This window comes from Psammomys obesus, unplaced genomic scaffold, assembly GCF_907164565.1.
Source record: "Psammomys obesus unplaced genomic scaffold, mPsaObe1.curated_primary_1811, whole genome shotgun sequence".
NCBI classification, from domain to species: domain Eukaryota; kingdom Metazoa; phylum Chordata; class Mammalia; order Rodentia; family Muridae; genus Psammomys; species Psammomys obesus.
This window is the reverse complement of record NW_026596134.1, coordinates 3,980,342-4,000,627: the sequence shown is the minus strand read 5'-3', so window position 1 is coordinate 4,000,627 and position 20,286 is coordinate 3,980,342. Positions and strand designations below refer to the sequence as shown.

Genomic DNA, 20,286 nt, shown 5'->3' with positions numbered 1-20,286 from the left:
GATAGGATAGGATAGATAATGGAATACTTCTTCAAAGGATGTCAAATATGAATGGACTGGTCACTGTAAGTATGATTCTTACCTGATAATTCTCATAATTATTCTTACTGTATTCAGTTTATTGATGTTAGGGGAAAAGCCATTTTTTTAAATAAAAAAATGGGAAATTTTGTAATGGAAGTTTTGGTTTCTTTGTAAATTCAGTTATGTTATGTAAATATGTTTTTGTTTTAATCCAAAGTATGAGATTTTAGTTGGGCTATAGTTTGTCCACAGCTGTTAATTATTGTGTGCAGGGCGTGGCTTCTGCCAGCTGGTATCGTCCTTCCAAGGGGCAAAGAGAGGGGCATGGTCTAGGGCTCTGAGAATATAAATACGAGAGCTGAGCGAGGGGGTGGTGGGCAGTGTTGCTGTGTGGCGAGACCGGTTAGGAGAAACCAGAGATGGACAGGGTGGCAGTTTGGAGCAGACAGACTGAGAGAAACGCTTCAGGGTGCAGAAGCTCGGAGGAGACAGCTGGCTGGATCTGCAGTTGGAGGAGATTGGTATAACCCTGAAAGGACCCCTGGACTCTGAACAGCTGGGAGAAGTAAAGGGGCCCTCTCTTCCCAGTAACCTTCTCTCTCCTATGTAGGGATGGGGGAGTTGGAAAGGAGGTTGAGGCCTAAGCACCCCAAATGAAGCAGACTTTTTAAAAGGAGCGCTACAGCCTTGCCCAGTGCCTGACCTCACCCCAAGTGCTCTAGCCGTTCCTGAGAAAAATGGAGCCTTTCATCTCCAGGTTCCTCTGTCCTATCTGGAAGCCAGCGGCCTCGCCCTGGGACAACCCAGGCTACTGATGAATGTTGAAGCACAGGGTCAGGCTGTAATCACCAAATTCAAGCTGCCTTTGTAAATCAGCACATTGACCTTTACCTGGCAACTGAATCTGGTTGATTCAGTCCTTCTGTCCTGAGTTCATTGTTCTATGGCCCTCGCTTCCTGCTTCCACCATGTTTGCCATTGTAACTGAGGACCAGGTTCCAAAGTCGTTGTTGCCAAATCTTTGCAATCTTAGGGGATAAGCCTGTTCTGAGCTATCCGTGCATTTATCTATGATTCATGCAGGAAGAATTCATACCATAGGAAATGACCGATTCCCTAAATCTCCTCAGATCTAATATGTCTATAGGATTCCATTTAATTTCATTATAACCTTGGGGGTGCCTATCACCTCCTGGTATGTCTTGTATAGGAACTGGACAAAGTTTGGTTTTCTAACAACCTTGGGGCATTCCATGTTAGTTTTATTATGCAGTGGCATGGTAGGCTCTTGTCTAAATTTTCTCTTTCTGTGTTTGAGTATATTTCTTAGGTCTTTCTAAGGCTTGTCTAAATTCCTCTGTCTGTGTTTGAGTATTTTTCTCATTTTTATTTATAGGGTTCTCTAATTTTCCTTCTGAAGCTTGTATCTTATCAATCCACTTTTTCTTTGAGTGGGTTATAGAAAGCCAATATGGCTAGTAAGTCTAAAGCATAAAATACCAAAATGATTAAAACATCATAATTGTATTGAGCCTATTTCAGTCTTTATTTAGCTTTTCATTTTCTGCTTTTTTCAGGCCATCTGGAGTATCACTAAACAGGGTCCTAATGCCTTCTATTTCAGTATTTCCCATCCTTAACTCTGTCCTTGTGGACGTCCCAGATGACTTACCAAATCTGATGGCTCCTCAGTTTGTCTGTAGCTGGAGTGATTTCCCTGTCCATGGGTTGTGGCCTCACGTTGGGGTGCGAAATGTTAAAAAGAAAGAAAATTCCAAATGGTCGGTTTTACCAGTAAAGACTCAGGAGCCAGATGCTGGGGGGAAAGCCTGCTAACTCAGAGAGTCAGAGAAAACACCCAGCCGACCTTCCTACTCAGCCAGTGTCCCAGAAGGAAAAAGCCATTTCTCCTTCTCCAGTCTGCCCTAATTACCCTTCTCCTCAATGTCCCTTCTTTCTGTTTACTTATCTTCACTCCCTGTAGGCTAGTTGCTTGCTCTGCCCTGTCATCTATGGGTGACTTTATTTAGCTCTTGGATTAAGTGTGTGCTCGGCAGAGCCATTCCACAATTCAAAACATAGTTTTCCAGTTCACAAACTTGGGGTTCACAATGTGATCAAATATCCTGCAACGTATAAGTGTCACTCAAATTTTCTGTTTGTAAAATGCATCTTTGCATGTTCATGATCCTCTCAGATTCAAGTTCTCCAGACTGCAGAGTGTAAGACACAGTGAAGGGTGGAGAGATGGCTCTGAAGTTAAGAGTGCAAACTGATCTTGCAGTGAACCTGATTTCCATCGTCCACACCCAACACGAACACCTGCTCCTTTGTGCACACCTTTCCCACAGATATACACATAAATAAAATAAAATTCAAATAAAAAATGATGCCTCACAGTGAGTAAAAGAGCCTGCCTGTAGGCCTGCTGAGCTGAGCTCAATTCCTAGAATCTATATGGTGGGCAAATTGAAAAAGCTAGTGACATGGCCTGGCAATGAAGTTATAGGATCTTTGGCCTTAGTCAGGCAGAGTTAAGCTGTGTAGAGTGCTAGGCAGCTTTGGAATATCAAGATAAGACATGGGTTTATAGATATTCATAAATCTCATTTGCCAGGCTTAAACCGAAACTTCACTTACATCAGCAGATAGCAAATAAGACAGATTTATGGCTAGGTGAGTGTGGTCAGCCATGTTTTTCCTGAGCTTTGTGCAGGTAGGGCCTGCATATGTGTAAATGCCTGGATTGCAAGTTAATATAGGGGTCAAGGTTCAGGGTAAATTTGAGATTCAAAATAAAATTAGAAGCAGGCAGTGGTAGTACACATTCTTTATATTCCCAGTACCAAGGAGGCAGAGGCAGGTGGATCTCTGTGAGTTCAAGGCCAGCCTGATCTACACAGTGAGTTCTAGGACAGCCAGGGCTACACAGAGAAACCCTGTCTCAAAAAAAAAAAAAAAAACCAAAACTAAAATAAGTCAGGTGGGGTAGCCCACGCCTGTAATCCCAGCACTCTAGGAGGCACAAGAAGGCAGATCTCTGTGAGTTTAAGGACACCCTGGTATACAAAGTGAGTGCAGGACAGCCAAAGCTACACAAAGAAACCCTATCTCAAAGATAAATAAATAAGTAAATGAATAAATAAATAAATTAGAAACAGTAAGCTTTAAAGATTGTAAACAAAAACTCTGGCTCTATGGCACTCACCATTAATCCCAGGTCTTGGTAGGCAGAGGCAGGTATATCTCTGTGAGTTCAAGGCCAGCCTGTTCTACAAAATAAGTTCCAGGCCAACATAGTCTACACAGTGAGATCCTGTATTTAAAAAAAAAAATTGTTTTCATTCAGAGAACTATAAAGAGCACCATAGCTGACCAGGTGTTAGTGTTATTTAATTACCTCCAACAGTTTTCACCTTAGTAGCTCTTCGTTCTCTGTACTGTATTAACAACAACAACAATTTTAAAATTCTGCATTTTATGCTTTCAGAAATAATTATTTTCTTTCCAAATAAAACAAGTAGCTCTGGTTGTACTAGGAGGAACTCTGTGCACGACCGGAGAAAAGTAATCATCAAACTCCGAGACACACAACAGCGACCCACGTGCAGGATGTCCTGGTGCCGTCCTGTCACAAACGCGATGGGAGTAACAGCAACTTTTTCTTAAAGTTTTTTTTTTTTTTTTTAATGTGCATTGATGTTGTGCCTGCCTGCACATCTGTGCAAGGGTGCCAGATCTCCTAGAATTGGAGTTACAGACAGTTGTGGGCTGCCATGTGGGTGCTGAACATTGAACCCAAGTCCTCTGGAAGAGCAGACAGGGCTCTGTACTGCTGAGCCGACTCTCCAACCCCATCAACGTTTTAAACCTTTGACTTCAGGCTCACTCCATGAGAGAGAACCACAATTGACACTGCTAAATTAGTCAAGAACCTGAGACTAGATAGGTCACGGGTCTATGGGAAAGCCTAGAAATATTATCTTGCCAAAGGAACACAGCAATAAAACACCCATAGATCTGCTCCACCCATAGATCTGTGCCTTGATAGCCCTCATCAGACAAGCTTTTTCTTGTAGTTGATGGTAATAGACAGAGAGACTCACAATCAGCACCTATGCCGGATCTCTGATGCACAATCAGGGATCTATGCCGGAGAAGAGGCAGAAAGATTGTCAGAGCAGAAGTGATAGATGACTCCAAGAAAACAATCTCTTCAAGACACCCCAGGACTGACACACACATGAACTCACAGAAGTCGTGGCGGCATGCACAGGTTTAAACTTGACAGGGACCCCTTGTGGAGAGAGGGAACATGGGCTCCCATCCCTAACCAAGAAGCTATGACTAATTGATACCCTCTGGCAAAAGAGAATCCATTTGCTCTGACAGAGGCTTGATGAGTGTATTAACCATACTTCAGGGAGGCCCCAGGCCCAGCAGTAAGTGACCAATATAAAACTTATTTTTGTGGACTTATTGTTTTCTTGGGCATTTTTTGGGGGGGACTTACTGGTTTTTGTCAATTTGTTTTGATTTTTATTTTGTTAGTTTTGTTTTGTTTTTTTAAAAAAGAGAAAGAACATAAAGTTGGGCAGGTAGGGAGGTGGGAGGATACATGATCTACATTTAAAAAAAAGTTTTTTAAAGTTGCTGTATATAAAAACTTTTTTGAGATAGGGTCTCTCTGTATAGCCCTGGTTGTCCTGGAACTCACTTTTTAGGCCAGGTTGGCCTTTGATTCACCAAGATTCACCTACCTCTGCCTTCCAAATGCAGGAATTAAAGGCCTGTGCCACCATACCTAGCTGGATAAAAATTAAAAAAAAAAAAAATTTACAAAAAAAAAAATGAAAGAATTAGGAGCACAGCTTGAGAAGAAACTTATAGATAAACATAGCTCCATTTTGAAAGTATTTTAAGCAGGTCTTCTTGATTTTTGTTTGTTTGTTTTTAGAGATGGTTTCTCTGTGTATCCCTGGCTGTCCTAGAACTCACTCTGTAGACCAGGCTGGCCTCGAACTCAAAGAGATCTGGGAGTCTTTGCCTCCTAGAGCATTGTGATTAAAGGCATGTACCAACACTGCCTGGGGAAGTGGGTGTTTGAGCCAGATTGTTGCTAAAAATAACTGAATAAGCTTTCATTTCAGAAGCACAGGTTTCAAATTACAGTCTTACTATGTTTATAAACTCTGGGTAATATAATTTTATTTTTTTCACACACTTTTGTCTATATTCAGCTTTTTTCCCACTTTTTCTCTTTCTAAGCTTGTTGTTGTTGGTGGGTTTTGTTTGTTTGTTTTGTTTTATTTCCCGAAACAGGGTTTCTCTGTGTAATCGCCCAGATTGTCCTAGGTGTAGCTCTGTAGACCGGGGTAGCCTGGAACTCAGAGATCTGTCTGGAATAAAGGCATGTGCCACCACACCTGGCCCTTAATCTTATTTGTTTATTTTATAATTTAGATCCAGGATAGAAATAGTGTTTTGAAGCTGGGCGGTGGTGCCACATGCCTTTAATCCCAGCATTTGGCATTAGAACCTATCTCAAAAAACCAAAAAGAAAAAAGAAAGATATAATGCTTGCAGAGAATATTTAGTAAAAGATTAAAATACTACACACACATACACACACATGAAACCCAAAAATTTTAAGTCACTCATGCCAGCCTGTCCTCCAATAACTAGAACTAAGAAATTGTATGGAAGTCAGGCAGTGGTGGTGCACACCTTTAATCCCAGCACTCAGGAGGCAGAGGCAAGTGGATCTCTGAGTTGGAGGCCAGCATGGTCTACAGAGAGAGGGAGTTCCAGGACAGCCAGAGGTACACAGAGAAATCCTGTCTCAAAAAAAAAAAAAAAAAAAGAAAAAGAAAAGGAAAGGCAGACAGACAGACAGAAAGAAACAAAGAAAAGAGATAAGTTGTATGAAAGTCTCTCAACAAGGTGACCTGGCTACACTGAATACCCTGGAGTTCTGCCCATAGTAATTCTTTCATGGAGCTCAGCCACGCTGGTAGTCAGCAAGTACCAGCAGATCTTCCTGTCTGCTGTTTACAGCGCTGGGGTTACAGGCACAGGTGCAGCTGCACCCAGCTCTTCATGTGGGTGACTGGGATTCAGATTCAGGTCCTCTTGGATCTGCAGCAAGTATTGCTCCAGCCCTTGGGTCAGAGGAGTGGACACGAACCAAGGGTGAACTGTAGCAATGAAGGCAACCTGAGATGGTTGGTCGCAGAAGCCCTGCCCTCCTCTGAGAGCACCAACGCTGCCTTATGGCTATTCAGACACCAGAGGCGAAGCTTCTGGAATCCCTGAATGTGGTCCTGCATTTGTTTTCATCTTTTATTGGCAGTGGGGCCCCAATGGGATTGGTGGAAATTGGTGGCTCTCCTCTCACCGGTCTAGTTCCTTTGCCAGGTGCCTGGTTTCCTGTGTGTTCTTTCAGAAAGTGGTATGAACCTGATATGGAAACTGCCACAGGCAGAACTCACCCATCCGGTGATCCTTAGCTTGAGGCAAACAACAGCCCTGTGTTGGGAGCCAGACTGACCCAAGGCTTTCTTAGAGGCCATGGTGAAAGGTTTGCGGTTGTCCAGGAACAGAAGTGGCAAGGCTGGACTGATGACAGAGCCAGAGCTTCTGAGGAGACGTGGCTGCAGTGTCTGGGGACCTCCTGGGCTGTGGTTGTCAGCCCTAAGGCGGCTGTGTCTGAGGCAGCTTGTGTTCTCCTTGCTTTCTGACTTCTGCTGACCTTGGCCATATCCCCCTGTAAACCCCAGATAAGATTCAGCTGGGTCACAAAAAAACAGAACAACAACAAACGAACAAACAAAAAAAAAGATGCTGTACTTCTTAATAAACTTGCTTGGCATAGACATCAGTTTATTCAAGACCTTCTGGTTTCAATTATTGCTTTTGTCTTCTTTCTAATCCCAGCCTAGTCCTCCCATTTGACAACCTTGACATTCAGGACCCTTTCCTGCCAGCCCTGGCTTCAGGAATCTAAAAGCCTGATACCGTATATGGAATATATAATGCCTCGTACATCTTTGTGTTGCTGTTGCTTTTGGAGTCAGGACCTCACTATGTAACTTCAACAGGCCTGGAACTCAGGGAGATTCTCCTGTCCCTGCCCCCTGGGTGCTGGAATTAAAGGCATGCACGGCCAGTCCTGTGACTCCCTGCTTAGGAAGGGCACTGGAGAGTCAGAGGATGACACCGAGGCAGTTTTACAGTTTTGCAAAGCTCGGGATAGTGGGTGAGCTGACCAAGCACAGAAGTCGGGCTTTTGCGGTTTTTGTAATTTTTATTTTATTGTACCTCGGTGCAGGTCTCTTTCTCCTTCTGCTGGCTGAGTAACCAGGACAGTCATGCCTTTTAGGTCTTTTTTTTTTTTTTTTTTCTTTCTCACTGCTTCTTGGGAGGCACTGGACTAGCAGAGTGTTGTGTGTGACTGTGCCCAGAGACCAGTGTTTTCTGCTCAACTGCCACTGGACGTAAGCAGTCTTTAAGGACTTTTAAAAATGAGCCCATTTTCTTCTTTCTTATAATAACTCACCAAATATGTAACAAGAAAAATATGGATCAGTGAACACATTAAATACTAAGTTTTTTTTTTTAGAAAGTTTTTTTTGGGGGGGTTGTTTTTTCAAGACAGGGTTTATCTGTGTAGCCCTGGCTGTCCTAGACTCACTTTGTAGACCAGGCTGGCCTTGAACTCACAGAGATCAGCCTGCCTCTGCCTCTCAAGTGCTGGGATTAAAGGTGTGGGCCACCACTGTCCAGCTTAGAAAGCAATTTTTAAAAGGTTTTTAAAAATGCATTTATGTATATGAGTGCTCTAATTGCATGGAATGTTAAGTTTAAATGAAAGACTTTGACATTCTAAATTGGTGATGAAGCAGGACCTTGCAGGCTCCTAGCTGACAGGGTCTGGTGTGTGTTAAAATGACTGGTCCAGGCTGGAGATGGAGCTCAGTGGAAGTGTCACTAGCTGCAATGTCAATCTCCAGAACATATTTCTCCTGGCCATAGTATGCCTTCAGCTCTATTGGAATGTCCCGTGACAGCTTTGCTCTCACACAGCCCTAGCACATGAGCTACTTCGGGGCTACCTTGCTCTAAGAGCATAGCTGTGGCATTGTTTTATAGATTCTCTCCCGAGGACATCCATTTGGCACCCGTACTGGGGACTCAGGTCAATGCCTTCCAGACGTGCTTGGGATCATGTGACAGCGCCTTCCTCACTGACAAACTCAACGTAATCTTCCAACTGCTGCTGCCTAGAAACTGACTTACCGTAGCCTTTACTCTCTCTAAGAAAAGCTCTATAGAGGCTCAAACCACACCGAGCAGGTGCTCCTTTAATGTCCTTCTAGGTGTGTGTATGTCAGCCGCTGGGCCAAGTGGCCAACGGAGAGGGCGTACCTTGGAACATCCCATGACCACGTCAAGGCTAGAAGTACCTGGAGGACAGAAAGCATCCACTTAGAAAGGGTGTTCCAGTCTCAACTCAGGCTCTGCCATCCTGGACGTGAGTGCTTACTGCCTCTCTGACTGTGGTATCAGGAATGTTTGGGTGTTCCCTGAGCTTACTGCTGCCTGCACATCCCGGATCCTAAGGCAGTCCTGCCCTCTTCTAAGCAGAAGCACCTTATCCCATTTTCCCAGGGCAGTATGACTTACGTACTGCTCCCCGTGCTCAGGCAAGAATTCACTGATGTCACTGCTTTTATCATGTGCCCTCCTTCCTGTCCACCTTCCCTTTCCTGCTGGTTGGATATGTCCACCTCACACATCCCTAGTGCTCCCTCCCACCCCGTGGCCCTGACTGTGACCACCACGCACTGCCCGTTTGAGGTGGTGGTGACAAATAACTGAGAAGACAAGCCCCGGGAGCGTGTGTTTGGTCTCGCAGTCTGGAAGATTCCAGTCCGTAAGCTGCAGGCAGTGCCGTGGGCCTGAAATGAGGCTGAACATCAAGGCGGGAAGAAGGCTTTCCTGTGGTGGCTGGGAAACTAAAAGTGGCTAGAAACAAGATATGGCCTCGGAGACATGCTCCCAGGGACCCACCACCTCCAGCTAGGCCCTCCGTCTTGTCTCCACCCTTCCCCCAGATGGACATCCATTCCTGCCTAGTACTATGAAACTGGTCAAAGGGCCATGGTTCAGGGGGTGGCTGTAGACCCTGAGAGTGAAACCGCTAGGGCTGTTTTGCTAAAGGGACATGTCGTCAAACTGCCTTCTAAATGTTTCTGTTCATAGCCATCGGTTAGTGCCATTCTTGGCCTTGGCCAGAAAAGCTTTTCTCTGCAGTGGGCAGCGGTCAATGTGGAAAGTAATAACTGGTCAAAGTGCCAGGCAGTGGTGGCTCACGCCTTTAATCCCAGCACTCAGAGGCAGAGGCAGGTGAATCTCTGAGTTCTGAGGCCAGCCTGGTCTACAGAGTGAGTCCCAGGACAGCCAGGACTACACAAAGAAACCCTGTCTTGAAACACTCACAAAATAAAAAAATGCCTCCTTATCATCTGGCTGTAGGGCATTTTCTTAAATAGCAACTGATGTGGGAGGGCCCAGACCATGGTGGGTGGGGCCATCCCTGGGCTGGTGGTCCTGGGTTCTTTAAGAAAGCAGACTGAGCAAGCCATGAGGAGCAAGCCAGTAAGTAGCACCCCTCCATGGCCTCTGCATCAGTTCCTGCCTCCAGGTTCCTGCCCTGCTTGAGTTCCTGTCCTGACTTCCTTCACTGATGAACAGTGACGTGGAAGTATAAGCCAAATAAAGCCCCTCCTCCTATCTTGCTTTTGGCCATGATGTTGCATCGCAGCAATAGTAATACTAAAAGAGGTGCTTAGCCCTAAATGGAACATCTGTGCCAAACCCTCACCCCAACCCTGCCCAAGGCTGAGGGAGAATCGTGGAAGAGGGGACAGAAAGAAATGTAAGAGCCAGAGGAAGAGAAAGAATGTTGTGAAATGCTGTGTTCTGGACATGACAGGGCCCTTGCACTCATGAGTTCACTAAAGCTATAGTAACCTGCACAAGATCATGCCAACATGACCAGTCAGCATCCAGTGGGCAGCACCACCTGGGCTCTGGGTTACAGAGAGAGGCGGGGGAGGGCATGTTGGGGGAAGCCTTGGGAGAGTTGGCTTGAAAGTGGATAGGATCTGTATACATGTATGAAGTATCAAAGAATGAATAAAAATATTTTTAAAAGTATGACTCCAACATTGTCTTAATCCATGAATGACATCAGAGCTCTCATGACTCCATTCCCTTCCTAAAGCCCTCCTTCCTGGCAACCAGGTCTTCCAGCAAAGGAGATTTGGGGGGACATTTATGGTTCAAATCATCACAAGCTTCCTTCCCCTTGGACACATGCAAATGTCATGACTCTGTACACGAGTTGCACTTAACTATAACTTTGCGTTGCCCCAAAATATGGTTGCCAGCTTGACAGAGTGAGTATCGGGGGGGCAGTATCCTGAGACAGTGCAAGTATCGGGGTGGAGTGGGCAGATATGTAGCATACTCCTAACACACTTTCAACCCTGGCGAGGGATTGTAATTGACTTGAGTTCCGGGTTCTTTTCTAGAGTATATTGATTAATGCGGCAACTTATAGCTATGTCCACTTGTGTTTCTCCTCTGTAGTCCATTACAAGGGGCTCTGTCAGGTGAAGGCAATTTACCCAGTCAAGGCTCTGGAATGTTCTTTGATAGTGCCACTGGCTTGAGTATGGCCAGCCTAAGCCCAGGATTAACACTCCACACACTGAGGCAGGTCAGGTGGTACAGCCTCCCTCTCTACCTGTTCCATCCTGTCCTCTTTCCGTACAGTCAGGGTTCAACCTTGTAGGGCAAATCGCAGGCCTGCCACCTCCTGAGATGCTTCCTGAGACACGGGCCCCTTGTGAGGTATGTCCCAGGGGAAGCACCTAATGTGCCTCAGCCATTGTCCTCAGGAAAACGTCATCAGTTGGGTCCTGCCCCATTGTTCAACCTTCTCCACTCTCAGCTTTCTGCTCACACTCAGGACATTTCTTGAGGTCTGTAACTGGGTCATGCCCCATGCCCACAAGCCCAGGGCAGCTAGTCACCAGTCTGGAGAGCTTAGGTTGACAGCAACCCCTTCAGTGTAGGGGAGGGGGGATGAGTCAGGAGGTGACAGGAGTAGGTGTGCTAGGAGCTGAGGTTTGTAATACCATCTCTCAGAGCAAATCAGTGCAGATAAAATGTACAGAAATCCCTCTACCTAGCAGTGTATCAAAGCAGATGCAGAGACTCATAACCAAACCTTTGGCAGAGTGCAGGGAATCATATGAAAGAAGGGGAAGATAGTATGACCTAGAGAGGACAAGAGCTCCACAAGGATAAAATATATGAGGGCACAGGGGCCCTCTATGAGACTGTTTCTCCAACCAAGGGCCATATAAGGATATAACCTAGAATCCCTGCTCAGATGTAGCCCATGGCAGCTCAGTAACCAAGTGGGTTTCCCTACTAAGGGGAACAGGGACTATTTCTGACATGAACTCAATGACTGGCTCCTTTACCCTCCCCCCACCTGAGGGAGGAACAGTCTTGCTAGACCACAGAGGAGGACATGGCAGCCAGTCCTGAAGATACCTGATAAGCTAGGGTCAGATGGAAGGGGAGGAGGACCTCCCCTAGCAGTGGACTTGGAAAGGGGCATGGGAGGAGATGAGGGAGAGAAGGTGGGGCTGGGAGGGAACGAGGCAGGGGGCAATGGCTGGGATACAAAGTAAAAAATCTGTGATTAATATAAAAAAATAACAATTAATAAAAAAAAAATCCATGGCTGCTCCAACTGCCTGTGCATATAGCCCAAGTGTGTCCAAGTGTATTGATTCTGTGTGTTCTCATGCTGTGTAGGTGGCTGCGTATTTGTCTTCCTGCATACTTGTGTGTGAGCCAAGGTTTACAAAACCTAAAAGGGCATCTCAAGCCTATAGCTTGGGGTTTGGGGTTGTGTGGCAGGGATTTTATTGCTTATTCTCTGAGTTTTGCAATTATGAATCACTGGAAACATAAAAAGTATCTAATCAGTTTTTTCCCCCAATTATTAGGGTCTATTCCAATCAGCATCAGCTCCAGACGCTGCTGCCTCAGCCTGCTCCATACAGGGATGAGGTTTTGTAAATAGGACTCTTATTATTTGCAGATAGGTAGAAGGGGAATGGGTGTGCCACAGTTCATAAAAGCCAGAAGACAGCTTGTGGGGTCGGTTCTCTTCTACCCCATCAAAGTCCTGGAGACTTGGTGGCAAGCATCTTTACTCCCTGAGCCATCTCGAAGGTCCAGGACTATTTTTTTTATATATATATATTTTTCAGCTTAAGGACCCTTTTCTCTAGGAAAATAGTAGTCTCTCTGCCTTCACAGTATGAGCCATGGCCCCTAACAGCCTTGGCGAGCTGGGAGATTTCTCTCTGGGCTCTGGAACAGGACTAAGGGATGCTTTCTTCCTGGAAGACTGAGTCCAAGGGCAGCCTCCTAGCATCAGCCTACAGCCAACCTCAGGCACAGGAAAGGGGGTCCAGGTGACAGACCTATATGGACAAAAGGTTACAGGGAGATGGCTGCATAGGAGAATCATAGCCACTGACCCTAGGTAACCTCAGACCACTGCCAGGAACAAGGCAAGCCAGACTGCTGTGACCAAAGCCATCAAGGCCTGTGTTGGCACTCTTGCTGTCCTGAATTCCAACTCTCAATGCCTTTTCAACAATAGATGACACACACTTCTCACTCTAGTGTGAAAAATCTGATGTGTCAAGTTCCCTCTACTGTTATTCTCTGTTAACCAATCACGTGCCCTGTGCTAGACTGCGCACAGGGGGGCAAGAGGGATGCAGATATTTCTGTGGTTAGTACGATGGCCTACAGGGTTAACATTACTAAAGAGCCACATCTGAAGGGGGCATGTGATTCCACTTAGATGAAGGAGTTAGCTGCGGTGGCAAACATCCAAACAGTGGTTGCCCTGCATGGGGTCTGGTGGCATTCCTGAGGACTGGCCATTGCTGGAACTGGGCAGAACTGCAGATGGCATCTTTGTGGATAAGATATAAGCTAATGTGCTGACATGCCACTGGGAATAGGTCCGTGTTTGAGCCTCTCACAGGCAGGCTGGACTTCTCTGCTGAGCTGAGGGTGGTCATCCAAATGCAGCCATGGGCATCCCTAGTTTGTAACTATAAAAACGCTAAAGATCTTTCCGGAAAGATGGGAAGTAGCTGTGCTAACTCTCCAATTTCATGAGAAGAGGCAGAAATAAGAGTGGTGCCACAGCCTCCTGGCTGGGCCAGGCTGAGGCAGAGCCACAGAGGAGTAGCAGAACTGATATTCTCGAGAAGTAGGTAATGTCTGGAATGAATCAGAGAACAGGGAGGGCCTCCTGCAGGGAAAGCCGGATGGAAGGTGACATCCCTGGTCAAAGGGCAAAGGGGAGGAATGTTGGTGAAGGCTTGGTCTCCACATGAACACGTACTTCAGGCTGCCCCCTTGGTGCTGGATGACCAAGTTCTGGGACTCATCCCTGGGAAGACTATTTCTCCATCTTTCAGCATCCATCATTGCCTGTGGTTCTTTGTCTAAGGGTGGGGCCCTGGGAGAGTTCTCCCTTTCTTATAAGCATGTCTGTTAGTATTGCCATCATGCAGGTCTTACTGAGGCAACCATACTGTCGGCAGGGTGTAACTTACCTACCTCCAGGGAATTTTTTTTAATTATTTATTTTTACTTTATGTGCATTGGTGTTTAGCCTGCATGTATCTGTCTGAGGGTGCCAGCTCTTAGAGTCACAGACAGTTGTGAACTGCCATGTGGGTACTAGGAATTGAACCCAGGTCCCTGAAAGAGCAGTCAGTGCCCTTAACTGCACAGCCATCTCTCCATCCCTGAGGGAATGTTTTAATGAGATGATATAAAATATGGTTTGTTTTTGAGCATGTGCCAGCCATGCCCAGGTTTGCAGAAAGTACTGGAGGAGGAAATGGCTGGGCAGGTCTGAAGCCATCCACCTACTCAGTGAGCCTGTGCTGATTGGACTGGAGGCTCCACCTCCCACCCAGCTGACAGGATAGCAAATGCAGAAAATACTTCCTCTGGGGACCTAGTGGAGGGCAGGGACCCCACTGGTTGGCCTCACTGCCTGGGCAGGGAAAGGCCTGGCAGGAAGCAAATGATAATGCCTTCTAATTCCAACTCAGGGGCTGTGGGATAAAACAGCTTCATTGTCAGTCAGAAAGACATCACTTCATCTGTGGGGAACCTTAAAATGGGACTCTTAAATTTATTTTACTCTGTGTGTGTGTGGTGTACAAGAGTGTACATTTGTGCGTTTTAACTTACTGATTTAGTGTGCTGTATGTGTCGTGTATGTGTATGTATATATGCATGTGGTGTGTGTGCATTTGTATTTATTTAATTAATGTGTTATGTGTATGTGTGTGGTTTGTATATGTATGGTGTGGTGTGGTTGGTGTGTGTGTGTATGTGTGGTATGTGTATGTATGGTGTGTGTGCATGTGTATGGGTTTCCAGGGGTCCAATTCAGGTGGACGGGTTCCACACAAGTGTCTTTACCTGCTACGCTATCACACTACTTCCTACAGTGAGAATCTTAAAGCCGGGCACACCTGTAATGCCAGTACTGGAAACTGAAGCAGGAGAAGAGAACCCCCAGTGTGAGAACAGCAGAAGAGCAGGTGTACAGAGACCCCACCTCAAGCACCAGACAAGGGCCTGAGGAGTGCTCCTGAGTGTGCCCAGTGGTTAAGAGTCTTGCTGCTCTTTATGGGGACGAGGGCTCAGCTCCCAGCACCATCAGGTAGCTCACAACCACAGGCAACTCCAGCTCAGGAGAGCTGGTGCCCTCTTCTGGCCTCCAAGGGCAGGCATACATACATAAGTAAATAGAAATAAAATAAATATTTAAAAACTATACCCAGCAACAACCAAAAACAAAACAAACAAACAAAAAAACAAAACAAAAACAAAAAACAAGCAAGAAACCCAGCACTACATCTTAGATGCAAGGACACATGATAGATAACCATATTTGCCAGTTGCATGCATGGTATGAAATTAAGGAACTGTGCCCTGACATCTTCCTTTAAACTCCATTGTAGGAAGGATGGAGGAAAGGAGAGAAGGCAGATCTAAGTACAAAAACCTAAGTATGATGACTGCTTGAAATTGGAATCACAGATACTCTAGGGAAACAAAGGATTAAGAATTTTAGGAACTTTGTTTTTCGGGGCTCTTTCCAAGGGTAGCTGGGGTGAATTTGTACCAAAGCAGAAGCTGCAGTTGTCAATTCCATCTTCAGCTCCAGGATGTTTGCCTTGGCAAAAAACACACTAAGGATGGGGCTGGCGAGACGGCTCCGGTGGTTAAGAGCACTGGCTGCTCTTCCCGAGGACCTGTTTGATTCCGAGCATCCACTGGGTGGCTCACAAGCATCTTTAACTCCAGTTTCCAGAGTTCTAATGCCTTTTCTAGCCTCCTGGGGTGTCGGGTATGAACATGATGCACAAACATGCAGACAAACACCCATCCACCTGGTCTCCTAATATGCTGGTGTCGTACTAGCAAGTGGTGGCACTTGCAACATTGCTGTAGGGACATTACAGGAACAGAAACTGGGGGAGAATGGAGCCAGCTCCCTGGTAACGGAGTCACCCCAAGGAAAGGAACAGTTCAGTAAGTCCTGTCAGATAGTATCAACAAACTATTTCAAAACCAACGCATAACGATGCCAAGTCAAAGAACCATGTGCTCATTAAAACAAGGCATATTGGAAAAAACTGCCTCTGAAAACTAAAAAGAAAGAAAGAATATAAATGCAATCACCAAGATGTCAGAAGGAAAGAGATGCATCCAGAGTAAGCAAATTTCTCAGTCAAATAATTCAGCAGCTAGTCACATGTGACTACAATGGGCAGCCATAGATGCTCCTAAAGAGGAAGACTGAGAAGGAGAGAAAAGAAGTCTGGAGTGAGAGACACCAGGCAGATGTGAACAAACAGAAGGCAGAAGTCACGTGCAGCCAGGATAAGCCTTTGTGATCAAGATGACCTCAAATGGCCAAGGGGATGTGATGCCTCTACCATGTGACAAAGAGCACAGCAGCTGTGATCAGATAGCAAAAAGAACACAGGCGTTGGGGGTGGGGGTGGAATACAGCAACGCCCATAGTAAGAGCTTTAATTAACCCCTCAAAGATTAGCTACACAAAAAATAACATCAGAAGGCCAGGAAGATGGTTCATTACATAGGGGCAATTGCCTAGAAGCCTCCCAAGACAGATCCCATCCCTGGGACCTGTGTGGTGGAAGGAGAACCAACCCCTTCAAGCTGTCCTCTGGCCTCCACACATACACTGTGGCATGAGTACTACACACACATTAAATAAATAAAAATAGTAAAAATTTAAAAATAAGATTAGAAATTACCTATTAATGTATTTTTTTTCCCCCAAGACAGGGTGTAGCCTTGGCTGTTCTGGACTCGCTTTGTAGACCAGGCTGGCCTCAAACTCACAGAGATCCACCTACTTCTGTCTCCCTTAGTGCTGGTAATGTTATTATTTCAAACAATTTTCATCAATAAGAGCCTCTGTTCTAATAAAAAGACTGCATGATGGCCAGCAAGGAGGCTTAACAGGTAGAATAGCTCATTGTAAAACCTGAGACCTGAGTTCTACCTCTGTGACCTGAACGGTAGAAAGAGACCACTCGTTCTGACATGTTTTCCTCTGACCCTTTCACGTTGAGTGCTGTGGCATGTGTATGGGCCCCCATCATTAAATAAATATATGTGTGCGTGTGTGTGTGTGCCTGTGTATGTATGTATGTATATGTATATACATGTTGGTGTTTCAGCCACCATACCTCGCTAAATGTTTTTTCAAAACAAGACTGCACACTAGGTGGTTCAGTGAGCAAAGGCACTTCCATCAAGCATGAAAACATGGAGCTCTATCCACAGGCCCTCCATACTCCTGAAAGTCATGTTCTGGCTGCTATATGAACACATATAGAAGCAGTAAATAATAATGTTTTTAAATGTAAAAAAAAATACCTTTTTAAAGACAGTGACCCCTATGTGGCCCTGGCTGTCCTGTGGAGACCAGGCTGGCCTCAAAGTCACAGAGATCTTCCTGCCTCTACATCCCAAGTGCTGGGACTAAAAGCGTGTACCATCACAACCAGTTAAAAAAAAAAATTAAAGACTACATCAGTGGGCTGGGAGAATGGCTCAGTGGTTAGGTAGGCTTCCTGCTGCTCGCTCATATTGGGGCAGCTCACAAACACCCATAACCCCAGCTCCAGAGGATCTGGTGAAGACTTCTGGCTGCCACAGGCGTGTACAAACACACACACACACACACACAAACAAAACTTAAAAAGATTACACGATTGCAGATGAACCTTCCCAAACATGGACCACACAGTAAGCCATTCCTGAGAACCACAGCTGATTGACTTATTGTGTGTGTGCACCCTGTGTACACACGTGAGCCATGGCACTTGGGTAGAGGTCAGAGATCAACCCTGTGCACGTGACTCTCTCCTTCCACCTTCATGTGGCTTCCAGGGATTGAACTCAGATTATCAAGCTTCTCAGCCAGCACCTTTACCCGCTGAGCCATACTACTAGCCATAAATGCAGTTTTTAAAAAATAAAAATTACAGAAAATAGACAAGACTACTCTCTAATCACTAAGGAAATCAAATCAGAAATTGATGACAGAATTAAAAACTGAAAGACCTTACAACCTGCAAATTTTAAACCTATTATATTACTATTGCAACAGATGGGAAATCAAGTGAAATCTCAGAATATCTAGAAAACAACAATTGGAATATTACACAAAACCTAAGGTGTACAACTAAGGCAGTATTCAGAGGGAAATACATAGCTTTTGATACTTACTAATAAGGATGAATGAAACTAAATATCTAACTTGACAAGGGGAAAAATCAACAAAACAAACCAATAAAACAGAAGAAAATTAAGATAAAAAAATAAAAATAAAGCTTAAGAAAGAAAGAAGTAAGGGAGCTGGCGAGATGGCTCAGAGGTTAAGAGCTCTGGCTGCTCTTCCCAGCAACCACCTATACTGAGATCTGGTGCCCTCTTCTGGTGCTGCAGGCACACATGCTGGCAGAATGCTATATAAATAAAAAATAAATCTAAGAGAGAAAGAAAGGCTGGATAGTGGTGGCCCACGCTTTTAATCCTGGCACTTGGGAGGCAGAGGCAGGTAGATCTTTGAGTTCGAGACCAGCCAGAGTGAGCCAGGACAGGGCTTCACAGGGAAACTCTGTCTTGAAAAAGAAAAAACTAAAACCAAACAAAAACAAATAGCCAATTCGAAGTAAATAGAGGCAGTGTGGTGACAGCACTCTGGAGGCAGGGGCAGGAGGATCACAGGTGAACTTCCCTACAGAGCAGAGACCTGTCAAAAGCAGCAATAGGTGCGGAGAGGTGGATCACTGTGAGAGCACTTGCTCCTGCTGCAGAGGACCCCAGTTCCATTCCCAGCACACCGTGCAGCTCCCAACCCCTCTAACTTCAGCTCCAAGGGGTCAGAAACCCTTGTCTGAAATCCACAGGCACCTGAACCCACGCGCACACAAAAACAAGCAGACACATATATAAAAATAAAACATGTAGGGAGGAAAAAGAGAGGCTAAAAGAGAAGGGATAAATCAATTAAAAATAGACTGATAATGGGGCTAGAGGGATGGCTCTGACGTTAAGGGTACTTGTTGCTCTTGCAGAGAGCCAGGGTTTGATTCCCAGCACCTACGTGTTGTCTCACAAGCGTCTGTAAGTCCAATTCCGGGGATCCAACATCATCTTTCTGGCCTCCACAGGCCCTGCGAAGCACATGATGCAGACATGCAGGTAAAACACCCATGCACCTAAAAGAAAATACATATTTTTAAAAAATATAAACAAAGAGTTGAACTAGTCAGGGGAGAAGGAACTGAAATACAAATTATACTAAAGTAAAGGAAAGTTGAGGTGACTCTGCACGACTTTCCGAGCTTCTTGCAAGATGGCAGCCATGATCCAGAGAAGTCCCCGCCAGTTCCCATTCGTGACCAGCCATGGCCTCCAGGACGTGTGGCTCTCCGAACCCACTCCTTTCTGACCCTGTCCCCCAAAGCCGTGCTCAGCACGGGTCCCTTCACTGAACGCTGAGACGCACTCATTTTCAGAGGTGAGGGCTGGCCTCAAAGGGCACCCGTCCAGAGCAGGGCCATGGCCAGCTGAGGACGGACAGGTGTGCGGCCCAGCCGTCTTCGCGTCCTCAACCTCAAGCTGCCTCGCAGCCGGGAAGCCTCGTCCCCAGTGTCCGCGCCGCGCGCAAACTCGAACGAGGCGGGCCGACTGCGGCGGCAGGAGCCGGCGGACGCGTCACTTCGAATGCGCGCATGGCCGTGCCGCGGCCTCGTGACGCCCCCTGCTGGCCGGTATCTCTGCGGCCCGAGGACCCGGAAAACAGAGCCTCGGGGGCAGCCGGACCGCCCCGCGCAGGGATTGGCCAGCCCGGTCACGTGGCAAGAGAGAGGCGGAGCAATGCAGCGGCCTTCAGGCCTCCGTCCTTTGCTCCGCTCTTGCGTGCCGTAGCTCGCTCTCTGCACCCTGGGCGGGGCGCGCTGTGAGTGCTTAGGTTTTCTTCGGTCCCCGCGACAGCGCTGTCCCCTCTTCAGGTAGAGGGTCTAGTATGCAATAGGAAGTGTGTGGGGACACAGAGCTACAACCCGAGCTGCGGGTTGATGTCAACGCCCAGGCACATTTCCTGCGGTCCTGGTTAGCTGTCCTCGTGCTGCGAACGTACACTGACCAAAAGCAACCTGGCGGGGTCGGGGTGTTAATGTCAATTATGGAGGGAAGCCAAGACAGGAGCTCAAGCTGGAAACTGGAGTCAGGAACTGAAGCAGAGACCGTGGAGGAATGCTGATTACTGCCTTGCTCAGCTTGATTTCTGATATAGCTCGGGCCCATTTGCCTAGAGATAGGGGTCCTCCTACATCAATTAAGACAAGCCCACAGGCCGTTCTGATGGAGGCCATGTGAGAGTCCCTTTTCCCAGGTTTGTCCAGTTAACAGAAACTAACACCTAGGGAGACAGTGGAGGTTCCCACAGGCTGATGGCCGGCCTGGATCCTTAGGCTGGACTGCCTGGTAACAGTACTGGGGGTGTGGGGGAACCTC

At 46.3% G+C, this 20,286-nt stretch overlaps 1 long non-coding RNA gene across 1 annotated transcript; it reads right to left on the bottom strand.

Moving 5' to 3' along the window:
- Window positions 1–6,138: 6,138 nt before the first annotated feature.
- Window positions 6,139–19,462, bottom strand: LOC129666152 (uncharacterized). The gene is made up of 4 exons (XR_008718490.1): window positions 19,277–19,462; window positions 18,872–18,986; window positions 8,452–8,489; window positions 6,139–6,790 (listed from the first exon to the last, which is right to left on the bottom strand). It is a non-coding gene; the product is annotated as an uncharacterized LOC129666152 (long non-coding RNA).
- Window positions 19,463–20,286: the final 824 nt, after the last annotated feature.